This window comes from Schistocerca americana, chromosome 1 (genome assembly GCF_021461395.2).
Source record: "Schistocerca americana isolate TAMUIC-IGC-003095 chromosome 1, iqSchAmer2.1, whole genome shotgun sequence".
NCBI lineage: Eukaryota > Metazoa > Arthropoda > Insecta > Orthoptera > Acrididae > Schistocerca > Schistocerca americana.
Window position 1 is genome coordinate 353586281 of NC_060119.1, and position 23563 is coordinate 353609843.

The 23563-nt window shown below is 42.9% G+C and overlaps 1 protein-coding gene and 1 pseudogene across 2 annotated transcripts in view; both read left to right on the forward strand.

Moving 5' to 3' along the window:
• Window positions 1–23563, forward strand: part of LOC124599722 (enolase-phosphatase E1-like) — a 259790-nt gene that overhangs the window by 116127 nt on the left and 120100 nt on the right. The window lies entirely within an intron of this gene.
• LOC124556182 lies at window positions 11667–11784 on the forward strand (annotated as a pseudogene).

A 23563-nucleotide genomic window follows, 5' to 3' on the forward strand; every position in this document is an offset into this window, starting at 1 on the left:
GTTATCAGCAACGAAAACCATTGAAGAATAGCTGCCGGTAGTGAGAGTAACAATACCAACATCCATAAAAAGATCTCTGCAGAGCAACACAATAGTCTCCGTACTAATCTAAATTATTGTTGTATAGGGGTACACTCTAAAGAGTCTATTAGTTCATTTGTTAGTGTGGAAACAGTTGACGCCCACGAGGTAACCAAGAACAAAAGCTCGATAATGGGACTCTTTCTCTTTCTAATGCACCAAATATTTGTGCAAATCTGGAAGAATAAAATACTTTTGTGGGTGATACAACATTTCTGTCAAGTGCTGAGAACAGTGATGGACTAGGACAATCTGTAAACTAACCTTCAAAGAAAATGAACAGCTGGGAAAACTATGCCCAGTCAATTACGAATAACAGTAAGGAAGTCATTATGAATTTTCATTCACACCAAAACAAGAACCCAAATAAACCAACTACTTTCATTAACGAAGAGTCGTACAAAGCAGCAGAGAAACAAAAGTTGTGGGTGGATGGCTGAAAGATAGTCTAAAATGGGTTGATTTTCTTGAGGATGTTAATGGTAATATAAGTATAGGATATACTTCTGAAACATTTTGACACAGTTATGAGAGTGTACTGAGCTTCAATTTGCCCTCATCTAAAATATGGAATAATATTCAGAGGAAACTCTATGGCAGCTTTCAAAATCATCAGAATTCAGGACAGGCAGCAACATTAGGAATTCATATCTGTGTATCTGTAGAGCATTTAATACACTTCCCTTACCATCCATTTATATTCTTCAAAACGGATTAAATAGAAAATCACAAGGGCTTGTAACGAAATCGTGATGCTCACAAACAAAATACCAGAATTAACGAAAACCTTCAATTAGTATAATTAAAAAATTTCGTGACTTTATAAAAAATGTCGTAACTTTATAACAATTATTATTAATTCCTGACTTCATTGGTGCATTACCTCAGTCTCTAGATTAATTCCTACGACAACACCAAAAATAATTTGTTTACGAGTCCATGCGATAAGGGTAAGCTCGCATCTCGTGGTCGTGCGGTAGCGTTCCCGCTTCCCACGCCCGGGTTCCCGGGTTCGATTCCCGGCCGGGTCAGGGATTGTCTCTGCCTCGTGATGGCTGGGTGTTATGTGATGTCCTTAGGTTAGTTAGGTTTAAGTAGTTCTAAGTTCTAGGGGACTGATGACCATAGATGTTAAGTCCCATAGTGCTCAGAGCCATTTGAGCCATTTGATAAGGGTAAATAACTATTCGCCAGTATTCTAGCCACTTGTTGTAAGACCTGAAATACCTCATGGGTATTTGAAATGTTGTGGCAAGATCTCGTAAGCCAGCTAAAGTTGGTAAGGAAAAATGAAGGAAGATTAGTGTGCAGCGTCCTGCCGTCATGCAAGTTACTGAAGACGGAGCAGTACCTCAGATGTCATTGTATGTGGGATGAAGTTGGACGTGGCCTTGTTGATGCGCCAGCCTGGCATTTGTTTTTCGTTTCAAGCGGGGGGACGGGGAACTGAATTTTCAATGGGAGGACGGGGACTCATAGACTGATCGTATTGAGTATAAGTCCTGTTAACCGCTTTGCCTCATTGCTCTGTGTTAAGGTTGGTCAATGTCATACAGGTAACAGGTGAAAAGTAGAAACTGGTACGTTGATTCCTCATATCTGAGAATGTTGTTATACTAATTTACAGCGTTATTAAATGTGTATTGTAATTAATTATGCATACATAAAAGTGAAATTGGCTTACTGTTAACGTAACTAATAAATTAATAAAATGAAAGAAAAATGAAGACCTTGGAAGGTAAGAGAGGAATACTGGTGAAAGTGAAGTTGTGAGGACAGTTAGAGTGTCGTGCCTGCAAAAATCAACGTTCTGGTTACGAGCCCCGATCGGCATACTACACTCACGCTCATAAATTAAGGATAATGCTGATACATGGTGAAACAGCGCTCTGGTGGGCGGTTTGCGGGTTTAAATCACCTCGGGGTATGACCATGCGGTGCATTTGACCTGCGGTCGTCGCACGGTGGCACTGGCAGCAGTCCACATGCGCAGAGGTGTGTTGGTGCATGTCACAGTACGGTGCAGCGTAAGTGTGCAGTCGTTTTCAGGCGTGCTAATGGTGACTATGTGTTGAAAATGGCTCAGAGAACACATATTGATGACGTTATGAGGGGTAGAATACTAGGGCGACTGGAGGCTGGTCAAACACAGCAGGCCGTAGCACGGGCCCTCCATGTGACACAAAGTGTGATCTCAAGATTATGGCAACGATTCCAGCAGACAGGAAACGTGTCCAGGCACTACAGTACGGGACGTCCACAGTGTACAGCACCACAAGAAGACCGATATCTCACTGTCAGTGCCCGCAGACGGCCACGGGGTACCGCAGGTAGCCTTGCTCGGGACCTTGCCGCAGCCACTGGAACAGTTGTCTCCAGACACACAGTCTACGGACGACTGAACAGACATGGTTTATTCGCCTGGAGACCTGCAAGGTGAATTCCACTGACCCCTGGTCACAAGAGATCTCATAAAGCCTGGTGTCAAGAACACAGTATATGGTCATTGGGACAGTGGTCCCAGGTTATGTTCACGGACGAGTCCAGGTATAGTCTGAACAGTCACTCTCGCCAGGTTTTCATCTAGCGTGAACCAGGAACCAGATACCAACCCTTTAATGTCCTTGAAAGGGACCTGTATGGAGGTCGTGGTTTGATGGTGTGGGGTGGGATTATGATTGGTGCACGTACACCCCTGCATGTCTTTGACAGAGGAACTGTAACAGGTCAAGTATATCGGGGCGTCATTTTGCACCAGCATGTCCGCCTTTTCAGGGATGCAGTGGGCCCCATCTTCCTCCTGATGGATGATAACGCACGGTCCCACCGAGCTGCCATCGTGGAGGAAAACCTTGAAACAGAAGATATCAGGCGAATGGAGTGGCCTGCCTGTTCTGCAGACCTAAATCCCATCTAGCACGTCTGGGATGCTCTCGGTCGACGTATCGCTGCACGTTTTCAAACCCCTAGGACACTTCAGGAGCTCCTACAGGCACTGGTGCAAGAATGGGAGGTTACACCCCAGCAGCTGCTCGACCACCTGATCCAGAGTATGCCAATCCGCTGTGCAGCCTGTGTACGTGTGCATGGTGATCATATCCCATATTAATGTCGGGGTACATGGGCAGGAAACAGTGGCGTTTTGTAGCACACGTGTTTCGGGACGGTTTTCTCAACTTATCACCAATACTGTGGACTTACAGATCTATGCCATGTGTATTCCCTATGTGCCTATGCTATTAGCACCAGTTTCGTGTAGTGCCACGTTGTGTGGCACCACATTCTGCAATTATTCTTAATTTATGAGCATGAGAGAACTTTACTCTGTCAGGAAGTTTGAAGGTGTTCATTAATTGGCAATTCCAGCAGATATCTTACAGTTGGCTATGCAGACCTCCCACTGCCTGTACATGTCCCACAACATCGTGAGTAAAATTGAACAGTGTCAGTCCGAAGGTTTGTCTGAACACCAATGAGTTTGTGTTGCTTGAGACTTTCCCGGCGACCTAGCTGCAGAAAATGTTCTTCGGCGAGAAGTTCGGATGTCGTCGTGAAATTTCCTCAACCACTGAGCTTTCTAAGTGTGGTCGTAGAGAAGGTAATACACTATTACTTCTCTTTCAGTTCGAAAGCTGTCTCATCTAGCCAGTTATCGGGAACTTACGGTACAAAACACAATTCGACTTGCAATTTGTCGTACATAGGGTACAGTACTATCAATTTGCGCACGTATACACTGAGGTGACAAAAGTCATGCGATACTTCCTTTTATCGTGTCCGATCGCCTTTTTACCAGCGTAGTGGAGCAGTCCGACGTGACAGAGTCAACAAGTCGTTGGAAGTCCCCTGTAGACATGTGGAGCCGTTCTGTCTCTGTAGCCGTCCATAATTGTGAAACTGTTGCCGGTGCAAGAACTGACCTCTCGATTATATCCAATAAATGTTCGACGGGTATTATTTCGAGCGATCTGGATGGGCGAATCATTCACAGGCAAACTGTCCAGAATGTTCTTCAAACCAATCGCGAACAACTGTGGCCCGGTGACATGACATCGTTGTATGGAAACATACGGTCTATAAAAGACTGCTTACGGTCTCCAAGTAGGCGAACATAACCATTTCCAGTCAATGATCGGTTCAGTTGGACCAGATGACCCAGTCCATTCCATGTAAATACCCCTCATTCCATTGTGGAATCACCACCAACTTGCACACTGCCTTGTTGACAACTTAGGTCTGTGGCTTCGTGGGATCTGCGCCATACTCGATACCTACCATCAGCTCTTACCAACTGAAATCAGGACTCATCTGACCAGGCCACGGTTTCCCAGTCATCTAGGGTCCAACCGATATGGCCACGAATCTAGGAGAGGCGCTGTAGGTGATGTCGCGCTGTTATCCGTGGTATTCGCGTCCTTCGTCTGCAGCCATAGCCCATCAACGCCAAATTTCGCCGCACTCTCCTAAAGTCATGGGCACACGGACCGTGCATCCGAACGTTGAGCGTGCCGAGTTTCTGACGTCATAGCGCGGAATAACACGTTCGCGAGTCTTTCCGAACGTGCAGAGCAATATTTAGCATGTCAGATATTCTGAGCGTGCGTCTGAGCGTTGACCAATGAGTCAGTGAGTGTCTGAGCGTTGACTAACAAGGCACAGTGCATCTTGTAGAGGGTATAGTGTGGACATATTGGAATAATTAATGTCGGGTGATGGTTTTAAAGTAATTCACACGACATGAAAACTTTGTGGGAATGCATCGATTTACTGGAGGCTAGTTTATCCCAGGGAAGTATTCAGAATTGACCGTGGCCGGCTGGGGAGCAACGAAGGGAAGCGACAATAGGCAGCTTAGGGTGGCTCAAGCTCTGAGAAAGCAGTAACGGGGTGCGGCCTCCAGCTGTGATCAAGATGAGTGACAGTGAGTGTCTGAGCGTTGACCAATGAGGTGGCACAACGCCACCTACGTCACGTGCACGCCATCTCCCTTCAGCACAAAGTTGTGGGCCGCCATATTGGCATTCATTCCAAGCCTATACGTATACATGCCGTTTCTGAGCACCAGAGAGAATCACTCGAAAACCCGTTGTTAACTGTGTGATTCATTGCAATAAAATAATGAGAAACGTCATATTCGTGGCAAAAGAATTGTAACTTGCGTATTATGAGAGCATGCCCTTTGAAGGCAGCGACGCACTGAGGATTCAGCAAAAACGCATTGTTCTTGGTACAATTTGTTATAATTAAATTTCAATTAGTAACAAAGCTACGATTAAAGCTTTTAGGAAGTAGAAACGCGCGAGGCTGGTTTATGCAACTGTGTTGTTGGATAAGATAGTGACTAGCGTCACAGAATTGCGTCGTAGCGCGTGATGGTTCGCGTCTCGCCACGGTCAAATTTTTTTCTGACATTAGCGTTTTTAATAGGTTCTGATGTCTTATTAGTTTAGTATAAGTATATACTATAATATTTGATGTTATGTAAACATAAATTCACCTTTATTCGAGGAGTGAATCTATTCGATTGGCTTAATCTGCAGGACAACTTGCGCTACTTGTATAAAGCTATTTTGCTGCTCTTTCGTTTACGTTTCGTAATTCACATGATGCAAAGATTCTGCCACTGGGTAGGAACAGTGATCAAGTAATAATGATCTTGGGGCTTTACCAAAATGTGGGAATGATGAAATATTGTTTATCTTTTTTGGAGAACTATTGCAAATTTGTATCGCAGTGTTTGTAATGGAACTTTTATAAGCCTGTGTCCTTACTGTTTGGGCATGGTACTTTCCTTTTCCTCTTAAAACATGTACATGGATATTGAAGTTTTTATTTGTGTATGTTACATATAGAACAACGTGACTAGCATATGTGCAATGGAGAAAATGTGCGCTTTAATAAAGCTAACGTGGGAATTTTAAGCACGCGCGTTAGTTTGGATTCCGTAGAAATGTTGGAACACGTGAGGCAATACTGACCTTACGACTTATCTTACAAGAAAGATTAAGGAAAGGCAAACCTACATTTCTAGCATTTTAGTCTCAGAGAAAGCTTTTGACAATGTTGACTGGAATACTCTCTTTCAAATTCTAAAGGTGGCAGGGGTAAAATACAGGGAGCGAAAGGCTATTTACAATTGGTACAGAAACCAGATGGCAGTTATAAGAGTCGAGGGGCACGAAAGGGAAGCAGTGGTTGGGAAGGGAGTGAGACAGGGTTGTAGCCTCTCCCCGATGTTATTCAATCTGTATATTGAGCAAGCAGTAAAGGAAACAAAAGAAAAATTCAGAGCAGGTATTAAAATCCATGGAGAAGAAATAAAAACTTTGAGGTTCGCCGATGACATTGAAATTCTGTCAGAGATAGCAAAGGACATGCAAGAGCAGTTTAACGGAATGGACAGTGTCTTGAAAGGAGGGTATAAGATGAACATCAGCAAAATCAAAACGAGGATAATGGAATGTAGTCGAATTAAGTCGGGGGATGCTGAGGGAATTAGATTAGGAAATGAGACACTTAAAGTAGTAAAGGAATTTTGCTATTTGGGAAGCAAAATAACCGATCATCGTCAAAGTAGAGAGGATATAAAATGTAGACTGGCAATGGCAAGGAAATCGTTTCTGAAGAAGAGAAATTTGTTAACATCGAGTATAGATTTAAGTGTCAGGAAGTCATTTCTGAAAGTATTTGTATGGAGTGTAGCCATGTATGGAAGTGAAACATGGACGATAAATAGTTTGGACAAGAAGAGAATAGAAGCTTTCGAAATGTGTTGCTACAGAAGAATGCTGTAGATTAGATAGGTAGATCACGTAACTAATGAGGAGGTGCTGAATAGAATTGGGGAGAAGAGGAGTTTGTGGCACAACTGGACAGGAAGAAGGGACGGGTTGGTAGGACATGTTCTGAGGCATCAAGGGATCACAAAGTTAGCATTGGAGGGCAGCGTGAAGGGTAAAAATCGTAGATGGAGACCAAGAGATGAATACACTAAGCAGATTCAGAAGGATGTAGATTGCAGTAAGTACTGGGGGATGAAGGAGCTTGCACAGGATAGAGTAGCATGGAGAGCTGCATCAAACCAGTCTCAGGACTGACGACCACAACAACAACAACAACAACAACAACGTGATTTACGAACTATAAACATCCCGCAACTGACGCTGGAGTGTGTTGCGATCGCATATACCACGTTGGGGCCCACGTACCATATGTACAAGTCGCATCATTTCTGAGCGTTCAGCAGGACGTTGAACTCGGCACGCTCAACGTTGACGTTCGACAGCACAGTCCGCGTGCCGACGGCTTTACGGATGCGTCCGTCGTACACCCCACATTGATTTCTGCCGTTATTCCACGCATTGTAGCGTATCTGTTAGCACTGACAATTCTACGCAAACGCCTCTGTTCTCGGTAGTTAAGTGAATGCCGTCGGCCACTGTGTTGTCCGTAATGAGAAGGAAAGCCAGAAATTTGGTATACTCGGCACATTCTGTCGATTTCGGAATATTGTATTCCCTAACGATTTCTGAAATGGAATGACCCGTACTTCTAGCTACAACTACCATTTCGCGTTCAAAGTCTGTTAATCCCCGTCGTGTCCATAATCATGTCGGAAACTTTATAACGTAAATCACCTGAGTACAAATGACAGCTCTGCCAATGAACTGTCCTTTTATACATAGTGTACGGAAAACTACCGCCATCTGTATATTGCTATCATACGACCTTTGCCCCATCAGTTTGTAGAAACCTCCAGTAAAGTTCAGTCTCTATTGATTTCATCAGTGAGGAAACTGAGTCCTAATCTTTCTTCATTCCTCCTCCTGTGAAACCGACTTTTCTGTAGTACAGATGGATCTTTCAGAATGTGCACTGATAACTGGAGATATATATTGCATGATCAGTTTCAGTGACACTTGTGTACCGCTACTTGAGAGGCTCTCTGAGAGCAATTGAAACCAATGACTAGCTAATTGCCAAACGGTGTGAGAACAAGGCAATTAGTGCCAAGTGAAGTAAATGACTCAAGGCATTTAAACCCTTTAAAGCCATTCACAACAATGATTCACAACTCACTAAGCACTCTACTCGACGGCGGTGACTGTAAAGTTACATTCAATTTCCCCAGAATAAATTAGCGGACAGTTGTGGTAGGCCACAGCTAAATAGAAGCCTGGTATTACGGTTTTCAGCTATGTCGGTTCTGCACATTTTCATATTCGATGCATATAGTTTTGGCTCAAATGTAGCTTTTTTACATAAATCTGACATTGGCCACAAAATTAACGTTTTATACCGACATATTCAATTTTTCTTCTCAAGAAATAAATTGAGAATTTGAGCGTCATATAGAATATCTCTCTTTACATAAGGGTGGCTCAATTACTTGGAGATGGTAATCTACAGAACGCTGTAGGGTATCAGTGTAACCATACATGTGTCAGTATGCATGAGAAACTGTTGAGTTCGTTTGTAAGATGGCAAGAACTATGCCCCTTACATGAAGTCATTAAAGATCACCTAACTCACGTTGAGCAAACAGTAGGGCTGAACAAAAATGACTAACAAGGCACAATGCATCTTATAGAGGGTATAGTGTGGACATATTGGAATAATTAATGTTGAGTGATGGTTTTAAAGTAATTCACACGACATGAAAACTTTGTGGGAATGCATCGATTTACTGGAGGCTAGTTTATCCCAGGGAAGTATTCAGAATTGACCGTGGCCGGCTGGGGAGCAACGAAGGGAAGCGACAATAGGCAGCTTAGGGTGGCTCAAGCTCTGAGAAAGCAGTAACGGGGTGCGGCCTCCAGCTGCCTTAAGATGAGTGACAGTGAGTGGGTGGTTGACCCCATGCTGGTGTACCGGGAAGCAGACAGAGAACTTGGATGCCTGTTGATAAATGTCCGTCGTCCCGTTTTAAGTGAAACATGCGAGAAAGCCGTGCAAAGCTATGGTGGAGCGGTCAACAGAGGTCAAAAGATGCGTGTTTGTGACTGTAGCAACTTCACGCTGAATTCACGGTCCGCAGAGTCTGAAGTAAATCAGGTGAAGAGCTACAGAATGAAATACGGCGGCCTCGGATGGGGACGTAGGACCAAGGAATTTGAAGTACTCTCCTGGGAGTCAGAATTTCGGAAAAATTGGTGTTTTGTGCAGATGCTAACCTTGATGGGTGGCCTGGGAGGAGATAAATAGCAGAAGTTGAGAGGAAGGGAAATTTTGTGGGAATTTGTTCACTTCCCAGAGCAGGCATTGGTCGGCGCTGGGAAGCGACGCATAATTAACGTGACTTGCGCTGCAATTGGTGTAAGTGGTTTTGCTGGAGGAGAAACTGAGGCGAAGAGCGGACTGGGAGAAGTCTCCATAGTGGTCTTCCGTTCCCAGCTTGCCTAGAGGGCGGACGTGGTGTTCTTTACTCAGCTTGCCTGAGAGAGAGTGAGCATCTCTGCAGTTTAGGATTTAGCAAACGGAACGATTGAGCTTGGAGATAGAAAGTTTTTGTTCAGCTGCGTACTGAGCAAGATAGCTAGAAGTGAATAGACGAGCGCAGCCTTGCAGCACCATGAGGTCGGCCGACGTCCGCACAACGACGCCGCTCCGCCACGCTGAATTCGGTGATATTGCGCCTGCTCCGGCCGCTGATTAATTTGTTGGATCATGTCGGCAATGTTTCCACGAGGGTTTCATGGGCCGTGTATTGTAGAATTCTTCTCGCACTTCGCATTACGCCTGGGTCAGTCGATAGGAATTACTTTTGATTTAGCGCGCTTTACTCCATGCAAACGCAATTTATTACCACTGCCTGTTAGGAGAGTCATGTAATATGATGATTGAAGTCGTGAGTTAAAATAAATCTGTCCTAATCGACTGCATCTGTTTTCAATCAAGTAGTTGAAATCCCAAGTCACTTTCTTCATTAATTTCATGTTCAACATTTGCATATGGCGTTCAGTGGCTGAACATAACATCAATGTGCACTCCTTTTTAATTAAAAGGGATCAATTCTGAGTCAATTAATTTCAACACTACCACCGCAGTTCAATCGGGAGTCACAGGGCCTTATTACTTTCTTTGCGTTATCGGACATTGCGGCAGTTTTGAACTCTCTGTTGATTTGTTAGCCAATTACCTGGGGTGAACACACACCAAAACCAGATTAGTGACGGGTGGGGTGTTACACGTTACCTAGTCGCGACGGACGGCAACTCGTTGCACACTCGCGGTGCGGAAGGGAGCCTGGGGTACGTGAAGCGGCACTCAACCGGTTGAGCACAGCCTTGTGACACGAACGGGTTCGTCTGGAACGGCACCGACGAGGAAGAACCGAACGGGAGACACGCGATTGTCGTGCGGATCACGGAATTCTGTCGGGTTAAGACTCCGCTGGTCCATAGCACTCATTTCAGTGTATTGGCGGTCGTTGGACGATGTTTATTGAGGCGCATATCGTTCCCGCCCACATTTGCCATTAACGGCATTGTCTGCACCTTGCATCGTGACGCCACTTTCTTGTTTTGGTTCCATCTGATTAATATCGACTGGCAGGGAAATGTTCGGCGAAGCACTACTCGTTCATCATTTTGCACAAGTTGTTGAAGAAAAGGATGTTCGTGAATGGTATCCATCGTTGCGGTAGCACTTGAGCGGCGTACGACTCCAAAACGGAAGAACAAATTGCTGAACTAATACGGCGTCATCGCTGAAGTTAACCCGTCGTAGCACTCGTACTGAATGAAGTACTAACAGGTACAGATAGTATAACATAATTTTATTGCACCTACGTTTAACCAATATACACGTGAACGTCTGCTGTCAAAGCCATACAAAACCAGACTTAATGACTACTAAAGATATCACACCAGTCACAGTTCCTTTGTTTTTTTGTCTATAACGATACTTTTTACTATTCCGTTGCTTCTTGCTGAGCAGAATTCCCCACACGTTGTATCAGTGGTTCGTAATATCTCGTTAACAAAACTCTTGGTGAAACAAGACTGTACATCCCAGTGTATATAGAAAAATTTATTCTGGAAACAATCCGGAGCTTCTATAAATATGGTATCTCGTTAACATCCCAAATGTGCAGCCGCCTTTGAGGTGGGGCACCAAGTCTCTAAGTATCTAAGATTTATCAGGGAAATTTCTCAATCCTTTTTTGAACTCTCTTTAGCTAATGTCTGATCGAACTCGTTATAACATGTTACGGCATTGTGTGCTGATTCGTCTCGAACATGATGTACTTATAATAATTTACATTTACTAAACGGTAATTTCTTTCACTGCATTGCTTACACAGCTTGATTAAATTTTGATATTAAGTCGAGAAGGAATATAAAAACAAGTTTTAGAAACGATAGTTCGATATGGAATTAAACTGCATTCTATGTACGAGGTACATAATCTTCCAATAATGGTGCGTAGCAGGAGAGAGATTTTGGCATCGAATGACTACACAATTAGTTAGGCATGTTTCAAAGCAATGATAACCCGACGTTGCAGCGTTTTTAATAATATGGACTGGAAAAAAATCTGACAGACAACAGATATTCTTTTTTCTGTCTTTGAACGAATTATTAGGCAACGGCCTTGCTGCAGTGGCTACACCGGTTCCCGTGAGATCACCGAAGTTAAGCGCTGTCGGGCGTGGTCGGCACCTGGATGGGTGACCATCCAGGCCGTCATGCGCTGTTGCCATTTTTCGGGGTGCACTCAGCCTCGTAGTGCCAATCGAGGAGCTACTCGACCGAATAGTAACGGCTTCGGTCAAGAATACCATCCTGGACTCGCATTCGGGAGGACGACGGTTCAATCCCGTCTTCGGCCATCCTGATTTAGGTTTTCCGTGATTTCCCTAAATCGCTTCATGCAAATGCCGGGATGGTTCCTTTGGAAGGGCACGGCCGATTTCCTTCCCCATCCTTCCCTCACCCGAGCTTGCGCTCCGTCTCTAATGACCTCGTTGTCGACGGGACGTTAAACACTAATATCCTCCTCCTCCAAGAATACCAACATAACGACCGGGAGAGCGGTGTGCTGACCCCACGCCCCTCCTATCCGCGTCCTCCACATGAGGATGACACGGCGGTCGGATGCTCCCGGTAGACCACTCGTGGCCTGAAGACGGAGTGAACGAATTATTAAGAAAACACAGATCAAAGTTACCATTCCTCTAGGCTGAGGATTGCGAGTCTCTCGCAACCACAGATCTGCGGCAAACAGGAAAGGGAAATGCAGCGGGCAGGAAGAGGCAGCCCACAAACAAACGGTGACCACAAAGGAAAGAACGACGGAATGTGCGAGTGTGACTCAGTCAGAGGTAGAATTACTTTCTTCAACCATGAAACAAATTCGATATGTACCAGTTTTACGTAATTACATTTAAGTAGTCGTCTTCGAGTTGTATGACCTTGAGCCGGCCGGGGTGGCCGAGCGGTTCTAGGCGCTACAGTCTGGAACCGCGCGACTGCTACGGTCGCAGGTTCGAATCCTGCGTCGGGCATGCATGAGTGTGATGTCCTTAGGTTAGTTAGGTTTAAGTAGTTCTAAGTTCTAGGAGACTGATGACCTCAGAAGTTAAGTCCCATAGTGCTCAGAGCCATTTTTGTATGACCTTGATCCAACACGCATACCAATCGTGGAAAACGTATTAGAGTTCATTTACTTACTTATTCAGAATTGTCCCTACGTTTTCAAAATCTGTTTCAGTAACTCAAAAGAATTACATTGTTTCCATAACAATTATTTATCTCTGCAACGTCATGTGCGGTGCTGTAGAACTTGCGTATAGATTAAAATTGTGTGCGGGCGGGACTAGAATCGAAACCCTTGCTATTTGCGAGTAGTGATCTTACAGACTGAGGTAACCAGGCACGACTAAAAAGCCTCCTGCACAAGTTCAATTCGACAATTACGTCTCTCCTAAGAGTGGAAGACATAGATGTTCAATCTGTGCATTGAAGAAGCAACGACGAAACTAAAAGAAACCTTCAACAGTGAGCTTAAAATTCAAGGTGGAAGGATATCATTACGTTCACTGACGACGTTGCTATACTGAGTGAAAGTGAGGAAGAAGTACCTGTTACATGGAATGAGTAGTCTAATGAGCACATGCTATGGATTGAGAGCAAATCATTGATAGACGACGGCAATGAGGAGCAGCGGAAGTGAGATTAAGATAAACTTCATATCAAAGCTGAGGACCATGCAGAACGCAAAGTGAAGGAATGCTGCTTCCTAGAAACCAAAATAACTCATCAACGGACGAAGCAAAGAGGACAAAAAAGCAGACCAACACAGGCAAAGAGAGCATTCATGTCCAAAAGAAGTCTACTAACACAGACACTGGACTTGAGAGAGAAATTTTTGAGAATGCTCTTTCGTAGCACAGCATTGTATGGAAATGTATAGCCTGGAAAAGAAGATAGTGGAAACGTTTGAGACATAATGCTATGGAAGAAAAATCCATAGTTCGCTTCGGTAGCTGCTACTGCTAGTCACTGTGCATTGAAATTGTGGTGTACCGTCGTCATGGCGTAGTAGAACTAGCTCAGATTTCCTGACTTCCATTCGTCTCTCTTATTTCTTACATCTGGAGTCAGCATTATTTTAGTTATACGCAAGCCACGTGTCTAAATTTGAGTATATTGTGCGCCGCGATCTACTCAAATTGTGTTTTTTTCAAAACAGGCGTTTTCTCAACAGATTAAACAAATTGGGTAACTCATATGCTGTACAAAAAGTATCTCTCTGACTAAGGCCGTATCGAGCAAGAGGCAAAGGAGGACATATGTCCTTCCCTCACCTGCCTAAAAAAAAGATATTCCTAGGCCGAACTCATATCCTGCCACACCAGACGCAGAGACGTATCAAATCAGTATCGGCTAAAACGTATAATCAAATGGTTATTGAGGGCACCAGATGAGCCATTTGTAGTGAAATTTCAAAACTATTTCATTCAAGACAATGCACTTATCTTCTTTCTTTCCTCTTCTTAGATGTCTGTGGCGGAAACCTCGCTATTTTCCTCACTCCGAAATAAATATTGCAACTTAGCTACTTGCACTGCTCTAGTGACTGCACGTTGTAACAATATAAACATAATAATAATAACAGCGATGCTTAAAATTACCTAGCGTTTTCGACGATTTCAGAGCAGTTAATGGAGAGAGACCACTACCAGAAGTCTAGGTACTTCAGTTGTTTAATGCGACTCTATCCCCGTATACTGTATACTGGATGACAAACACCCAACAGAATTACGGCCATAATAGCTTTTGTGTTGTTTGTTCACAAGTTCAGAAATGATATCTAGTTCTGGATCGGCAGAAGTCGGTAACAGTCGATCGATTTCGGCCCGCTCATGCTTTTTGTGTCCGATCACTGCCAACATTGGGGATCTAAAAATATGCTTTGCGCACTAAATCCGTTACAAACGAAGTGTTTGCCATGCCATGCCAAAACAATGCAGTACCAGCATTACACCGGCCGGCCGATGTGGCCGTGCGGTTCTAGGCGCTTCAATCTGGAACCGCGTGACCGCTACGGTCGCAGGTTCGAAACCTGCCTCGGGCATGGATGTGTGTGATGTCCTTAGGTTAGTTAGGTTTAAGTAGTTATAAGTTCTATGGGACTGATGACCAAAGATGTTAAGTCCCATAGTGCTCAGAGCCATTTGAACCATTTTTGAATCAGCACTACACCGCTCAGCTGCCCATGGTCTGCTTCTGCCGCACCCCTCCCCCATAAGAGAATTCGTTCAGGGCATTGTGATTAAACTATAGTCATCATTTGCAGACCACGACAAAACTGATTTTACCGCTGTGCACTGTGATCGGCAATGTAAATGAAGATTATGTTAACGCCGAGACAGGCTGACTGCTTCCTCTTAAGAAATGTATTTCGATGCACTAAGGGCATATACAATCTTGTGGTAGGTTTCTTCGATGTATAATGACCAAGTCAATGATGACTCTGCGGGCCACGCGTTGATCGCCAGTTGACAGTCGCTTACTCAGAACAGCAGTAGCTGTAGCTGTCTCAGAACAAATCTATGGTAGTCGCCTCCCGTGATTCTTTGGTAACTAAGAATATGACCGTGAAAAATTAAGATAAATTATTTTTCACAATTGATGGCACTCTTATCTCCCATACTGGCTGCCACAAATCACCAAACCTTTATTAAATAAATATTGTATTCGAAAAGTGAGTCCAAAATAGGCTCGTAGACCCCCCCCTCCCCCCTACCAAGTGCGAAGTTCATTGTTCGCTCACAAATGGAGAAATCAGAAATGAGATTCATCGTCAGCTCGTTTCTGCTAATCGTGAAACTTGTTGCTGCGAATGGGCGAAACGTGAGGCTATGGAGACTATAGAGTTTCGGTACGGAAAATGTTGTGTTCTTGGTAAATGCAGAAATGTCAGTGTTGAAATTGACTGAACACTGAAAGAAATATCAGAGTTGACAAGCGTTTAACTATCAGAGAATGTGATGAACAATAACTAAAAGTGTCAAGAATATTTCTTTATCTAATGGATACAGGCAAATAAAATTATCAGAATTCGTACACATGCTGAATGGCAAAAATTCTGGCAGAATCTGTGGTACAGACTGTTCTCGCGCATTATAAAGAACAACAACGCGGTCACTGAAACTTAGGTAGCTTCCCACATACTTCAGAACAAGCAATAGGCAACGGAGTGGCGCTGTGCACTCTCACCAACACAAAAATTTCAAAATTGCTACTTCACACCGTAAATTTATGGCATCCGCTGCTTGTGGGGAGGGAAGAGAAATAAGAAGGAGCGCTTCAAGTCGTTTTTTTGTCTCGAGGGTATATAGCACAGCAGATTTCGGTGGCACAGTCGTTAACTTGTACACGGAGAGCTCAATTTCTTTCCAAGGCAGGTGACGATGAATAGTGATGAAGTGTTTGACGGAAGTTGTAGAACATTTGTGTCGCGATGGAGTAATAACTGACATGTTGACTCATGAACTGAATACACATTGCTGGCAAATCGTCACAGAGTACGAACATTTCTAAACATACATAAAATTAATACGGAAATATACTAAATCAGAAATATTTTCTGCGCTTCGTATCTTTCATGTCGCAATAACCCACATAAAGAGACAATATACTGTGGTTTATAGTAAACAGGTCAGCATAGTAATTTGTTCAGTATGTCCGGAAGAGTATTAGAGTATGATTTTCCCAATTTTAAAGAAGTTTTTTTTGGATATGTATCTACTTGTAGATGAATATTAAATAATCTTTTCTCAGTTATTGGGCTACTGACTTCATTATACCATAACCAGTTTCAGTATTGGATATTGACACTTTAATATGCATAACCAGTTTGAATAAAAGTGATCTCACTCTCAGATACTCATCGTACGTTTCAACTCTTGAGTCCCAAAACTTACGTTGATGAACGTTTGAGATTGAAACTACTGTTTTCGAAATCAGTTATGACATAACGAAAAATCAGTAACCGAGAAGCCATGGTAGAATTATTTCACCTTCGGAGAACTCAAAATTCTGCATCCTTCTATACAGCTGACCGGAGCACTATACTGTCTTATATCGGATTTGAAATACGATCCTTCTTTAACTGCTCGACCAGTTGACGTGTGGTTCATTGTGGGAAACATTCTCGCCACAAGTCCATCATTCTGTTAGCTTCTCGACAGCATTTTTGCAATCACAAACAAAATTTCAAAACAGCATACTATTATTCGTTGCGAACTGATGCCATTTTGCGTAGGTGGCCGTTTACCCGCAACGCTTTATTCTGGCATGTTATAATGTCCAACGTTCACACGTGTTTCATTTTTGACCTGCTAATCAAGTGTTACATTGTCACGATTTTATTTTTAAGCTATTCATAGAGGAAGCGCTTGAAAAATACAGAAAAAAGCGTAAGAGATAAGGATAATAATACAGGACAAAAAGAAGAGATATGCTGAGATGTGCTGATGATACAGCTATTTTATCTGAGCGTGAACATCATCTTGGAGCTATGTTGAGTATATTGGAAAGAGATGTGGGAGAAGAACAAAGTATGAAAATAAATACATGTAAAACACATGTGATGGTCAGTGACGAAGCACGGCACGCCAAGGAGTGGATTCTTTCGAGATGTGGCCCTGTAGGCGTAACCTGAAAATCAGATAGGTAGAGATAATCACAGATGATGACACCCTTAGAGCAGTTCTCGAGAAGATCAGTTTGAGGAAATCCTTTTTAGAAAGAAGGAAAAAAATTTGGGTTTCACGTGCAGTGGACGGCGAGGTCTTTAGAGACGGGGCAAATATTAAACTGTAAAAGCAAATCTTCCGCGTTCTTTTCAAAAATTTCATCTCGACACTTATCTGAAGCCATTTAGGAAAACTACTAAAACGTAAATCTGGATGGCCATACGTGGATTTCAATCGCCGTCCTCCCGAATTCAAGTCCAGTGTGTGACACATTGCTCCCCCTGGTTCAGTTTTGAGACGCGAACGCTGCCATTCGTTTTCATGAGCATTTGCAGAAAATGCTTAAATACTGAATTACTGAATTATTGTGCCTCGTTTTCTCTAGGTGAAATGTCCGCCCCAATAGCTGAGTGGTCAGCGCGTAGGATTGCCACGCACGGGGGCCCGGGTTCGATGCCCGGCTGGGGTGGGCGATTTTCTTCCCTTAGGGACTGGTTGTTGTGCTGTCCTCACATCATTTCATCCCGATTGTCGACGCGCAAGTCGCCCAATGTGGCGTCGCACTCACACAATAAGACTTGCACTTGGTGGCTGGCCGAACTTCCCGTCAGGGAACTCCCGGCCACTGATGCCATACGATCATTTCCATTTCTCTTTGAAATGTATCCTTTTTTTATGTCGTATATAGACAATTATGTTAAATGTTTGTGTATTGCACTGTAGACTATTAACTATCGCTTGAGACGCGAGAGACTCCTAAGAGCAAAAATTTGAGGGGTATGGAAAAATAAATCGCGGGAACTTAAGAAATCCGAGGATAATTCTAGCAGTAAATGTGTTTCCAGACATTTTTACCCAATCAAATCAAAGAATATTTGTTTTGCAGCATATCTGTATAAAATTGGAAGGGGACTGCGCAAATTCTGAATAGGTCACTTAGTAAACTGTCGTCAGCTGATGAATGTATGACTTTAATATTAATCCGGTCGTTAGACATCTGTAAAATATAGGGTACATGGTCATCTAATGACCGGCCACAGAATGGCACATCAAAAATATATCCATAACTTACAAGTAAAAACAGGTACAAGATCATAGAGTTGTACAGATGAACTGGCAGACTGTCGTTTCCACAGTGATAACAGCACCAGGAAACAAAATTTTGCCGTTTGGCGACTATAGTATACCCTTAGTGGCTTTACAAAGCGTCAAGTAACAAAAGAATACTTATGTGCTACAATTTTTTAAAAATACGTAAAGACTTATAAACAGAACGATCCAAACGGCAATATAAAAATATAGACAACTAGCTGTTAACCGGCCGCGCGTTGTTGTGGCTCAGTCTAGTTAAATGGAAAAGAAAGACGCTTATTTCGTGAGGTATTTGACCCGGTCACTATCAATGGAGCACCATTTATATGGTGCTCCATTCAAATAAGCGTCAAACGAAAAAATTACAAAGAACGAAACTTGTCTAGCTCAAAGGGAGAAACTAGATGGCGCTATGGCTGGTGCGCTAGATGGCGCTGCCATAGGTCAAACGGATATTAACGGCGTTTTTTGAAATCGGAACCCCCATTTTTTATTACATATTCGTGTAGTACATAAATAAATATGAATGTTTTAGTTGGACCACATTGTTCGCTTTGTGATAGATGGCGCTGTAATAGTCACAAACGTATAAGTACGTGGTATCATGTAACATTTCGCCAGTGCGGACGGTATTTGCTTCGTGATACATTACCCGTGTTAAAATGGACCGTTTACCAATTGCGGAAAAGGTCGATATCTTGTTGATGTATGGCTATTGTGATCAAAATGCCCAACGGGCGTGTGCTATGTATGCTGCTCGGTATCCTGGACGACATCATCCAAGTGTCCGGACCGTTCGCCGGATAGTTACGTTATTTAAGGAAACAGGAAGTGTTCAGCCACATGTGAAACGTCAACCACGACCTGCAACAAATGATGAAGCCCAAGTAGGTGTTTTAGCTGCTGTCGCGGCTAATCCGCACACCAGTAGCAGACAAATTGCGTGAGAATCGGGAATCTCAAAAACGTCGGTGTTGAGAATGCTACATCAACATTGATGGCACCCGAACCATATTTCTATGCACCAGGAATTGCATGGCGACGACTTTGAACGTCGTGTACAGTTCTGTCACTGGACACAAGAGATTTTACGGTACGATGACAGATTTTTTGCACGCGTTCTATTTAGCGACGGAGCGTCATGCGCCCACAGCAGTAACGTAAACCGGCATAACATGCACTATTGGGCAACGTAAAATCCACGATGGCTGCGACAAGTGGAACATCAGCGACCTTGGCGGGTTAATGTATGGTGCGGCATTATGGGAGGAAGGATAATTGGCCCCCATTTTATCGATGGCAATCTAAATGGTGCAATGTATGCTGATTTCCTACGTAATGTTCTGCCGATGCTCTGAAAAGCTAGTCATTTGCATATCACAACATCTTCTTCCTGTCGGTTAAATTTCGCGTCTGTAGCAGGTTATCTTCATGGTGCTATTTTAATGGCCAGTCGTGTATTTCTTTACGTACTACACGAATATGGAATAAAAAATGGGGGTTCCTATTTAAAAAAAGACAGTTGATATCCGTTTGACCTATGGCAGCGCCATCTAGCTAGCCAACCATAGTGCCATCTGGTTTCCCCTTTCAAGCTAGACAAGTTTCGTTCTTTGTAGTTTTTTCGTTTGACGCTTATTTCGTGAGATATTTGGCCCGGTCATGAGCAATGGACCACCCTGGAGATATATATATATATATATATATATATATATATATATATATATATATATAATGTGTGTGTGTGTGTTTCTTACAGTAACGTGTAAACATCTGAAGTAAATTGGTCGAGTATTCTTGAGATTTTTGGTAACAATGTTACTCCAATATAAATATCATTTATAAACTATATATATATTATATATCTTTTAGAGATTTTTGAAGATAACGTTTCCCCTTTACATATTACATATATGTCATGAGGTGACAAAAGTCATAGGATACCCCTTAACATATTGTCGGACCTATTTTTACCCGGCATAGTTCAGCAACCCGACGTGCTATAGACGCAGTAAGTCGTCGGTAGTCCCCTGCAGAAATACTGAGTCATGCTGCCACTATAGGCGCCCATAACTGCAAACGTCTTGCCGGTGTACGATTTTGTGCACGAACTGATCTATCGATTGTGTCCCATAAGTGATCGATAGGGTTCAAGAAGGAGGAAGTGGATGGTGCAATCATTCCCTCGAATCGTCCAGAATGTTCTTCAAACCAGTGGCGAACAATTTTGGCCCAGTGACATGATATCGTTATTTAGGAACATGAAGTCCACGAATGGCTACAAATGGTCTCCAAGTAGCCGAACGTAACCATTTCCAGTCAGTGATCGGTTCAGTTTGACCCAAAGAGCCAGTCCAGTCCATATAAACACCGCTCACATCATTATGGAGCAACCACCAGCTTGCACAGTACCTTGTTGACAACTTGGATCCATGGTTTCGCGGGACTTGCCCATACTCGAACCCTACCATCAGCTCTTACCAACTTAAATCGGGACTCATCTGACCAGGCCATGGTTTTCCAGCTGTCTCGGATCCAACAGATGTGATCACGAATCCAGGAGACGCTGCAGGCGGTGTTGTTCTGTTAGCAAAGGCATTCAGGTGGGCCCTCTGCTGCCATTGCCCATTGAAACCAACTTTCGCAACACTATCCTAACGGATAAGTTTGTCGTAAGTCCCACGTTGATTTCTATGTTAGTTAACACATTGTTGCTTGCAAGTTTGCACTGATAACTCTATGCAAACGCCACTGCTTCCTGACGTTAAGGTGAAAGTCGTCGGCCACTGCTTTGTCCGTTGTCAGATGCAATGCCTGAAATTTGGTATTCTCGGCACACTCTTGACACTGTGGATCTCTAAATACTGAATTCCCTAACGATTCCCGAAGTGGAATATCTTATGTGTCTAGCTACAACTACCATTCCACGTTAAAAGTCTGTTAAACCCCGTCGTGCGGGCATAACCATGTGGGCAACCTTTTCTCATGAATCACCTGACTAGGAATGACGGCTCCACCAATGAATTGCTCTTTTATATCTCGTGTAAATGATACTACCGCCATCTGTATATGTGCATATCGCTATTCTGTGACTTTCGTCACCTCAGTGTATATTTATATAAGTGGCGCTCCTGATAGTACATAAAACCACGAACGTGTTCGAATGCAACGTTGCGTCAAAAATTGAAAGCAATCCGTGAAGAACTTTCGGAGATTCACGATTTTGTACAAACGAACATTTACATTTATATTTATTTAGATTAACTGGCGGCTTGTAATCGCCAGTAGAGCTGATATAAAGACCTTGAAATAATTTTACATTAAGTAAAATACGAGAATTTTAAAAAATGTACAGGCATTTACAGCATCCTCGTTCCACATTAACAAACGTTGCAATTTATGATCCTCAGAGCAACATAAGAAAATAAAGGCAGAATTATGAGCGCCAATGTAGCAGACCTAAAAACCGGTGACAACTGTACATCAGTGAAATTTTTTAAATGTACGAACATATACAAATTAATCATTTCGTATGTTGTTGTTGTTGCTGTCTTCAATACGAACACTGGTTTAATGCAGCTCTCCATGCTACTGTATCCTGTGCAAGCCTCTTCATCTCCGAGTTGCTGCTGCAACCTACATCCTTTCGAATCTGCTTACTGTATTCATCTCCTTGTCTCTCTCTACGATTTTTACCCCCCCCCCCCCCCCCCCCAACCTCATATTTCCCTCCCGTACTAAATTGGTGATCCCTTGATGTCTCAAAATGTGTCCTACCAAGCGATCCCTTCTTTTAGTCAAGTTGTGCCACAAACTCCTCTCCCAATCCTATTCAGTACCTCCTCATCAGTTATGTGATCTACCCATCTAATCTTCACCATTCTTCTGTAGCACCACATTTCAAAAGCTTCTAATCTCTTCTTGTTTAAACTGTTTATCATCCATGTTTCACTTTGATACACGGCTACACTTCATACAAATACTTTCAGAAAAGGCTTCCTGACACTTAAATCTACACTCGGTGTTAACAAATTTCTCTCTATTTCGGCCACACGGTTCGCGCAGCATCCCCCCGTCGGGTGTTCGAGTCTTCCCTCGGGGATGGGTATGTGTGTTGTCCTTAGCGTAAGTTAGTTTAAGTTAGATACTTCGGACATCATCAAATATTTTGCTGCCCAAATAGCAAAACTCATCTACTACTTCCAGTGTCTTATTTCCTGATCTAATTCCCTCAGCATCACCTGATTTAACTCGACCACATTCCATTATCCTAGTTTTGCTTTTTTTGATCTTCATTTATATACTCCTTTCAAGATATTGTCCATTCCGTTCAACTGCTGTCACAAGTCATTTGCTGTCTCTGACAGAATTTCAAAGTCATCCGCAAACCTCAAAGTTTTTATTTCTTCTCCCTGGACTATAATTCCTACTCCAAATTTTTTTGTTTTATTTACTGCTTGCTCAGTATATAGATTGAATAACATCTGGAATAGGCTTCAACCCTACACTTACTCTCTTCTCAGCCACTGCTTCCTTTTGGTGCCCCACGACTCTTATAACTACCATTTGGTTTCTGAATAAATTGTAAATAGTCTTTCTGTCCGTGTATTTTACCCCTGCCACTCTGAGTTTCAAAGAGAGTATTCCTGTCAACATTGTGAAAAGCTTTCTCTAAGTCTACAGATAATATAATCGTAGATTTGCATTCCTTAATCTATCTTCTATGAGAACTCGTAGAGTCAGTATTGCCTCACGTTTACCTACATCTCTCCGTAGTCCAAACTGATCTTCCCCGATTTCGGCTTCTACCAGTTTCTCCATTCTTCAATAAAGAATTCATGTTAGTATCTTGCAACCATGATATATTAAACTGATAGTTCAGTAATTTTCACACATATCAGCACCTCCTTTCTGTGGAATTGGAATTATTATATTCTTCTTGAAGTCTGAGGGCATTTCGCCTGTCTCATACATCTTGCTCACCAGATGTAAAAGTTTTTTCATGGCCGACTCTGCCAAGGGTACAGTAATTCTAATATGGCATTCTAAAAAGATGGAGCATGAAGAACGAAAATTACAGTTTATTGCTTACATTCCTTTCGGTGCCCCATTACATGTACCGTTCAGAGAGTAACAGAGGTAATGTATAAAATCGCCAAAATGAAGACTTATACCGGACCAGCG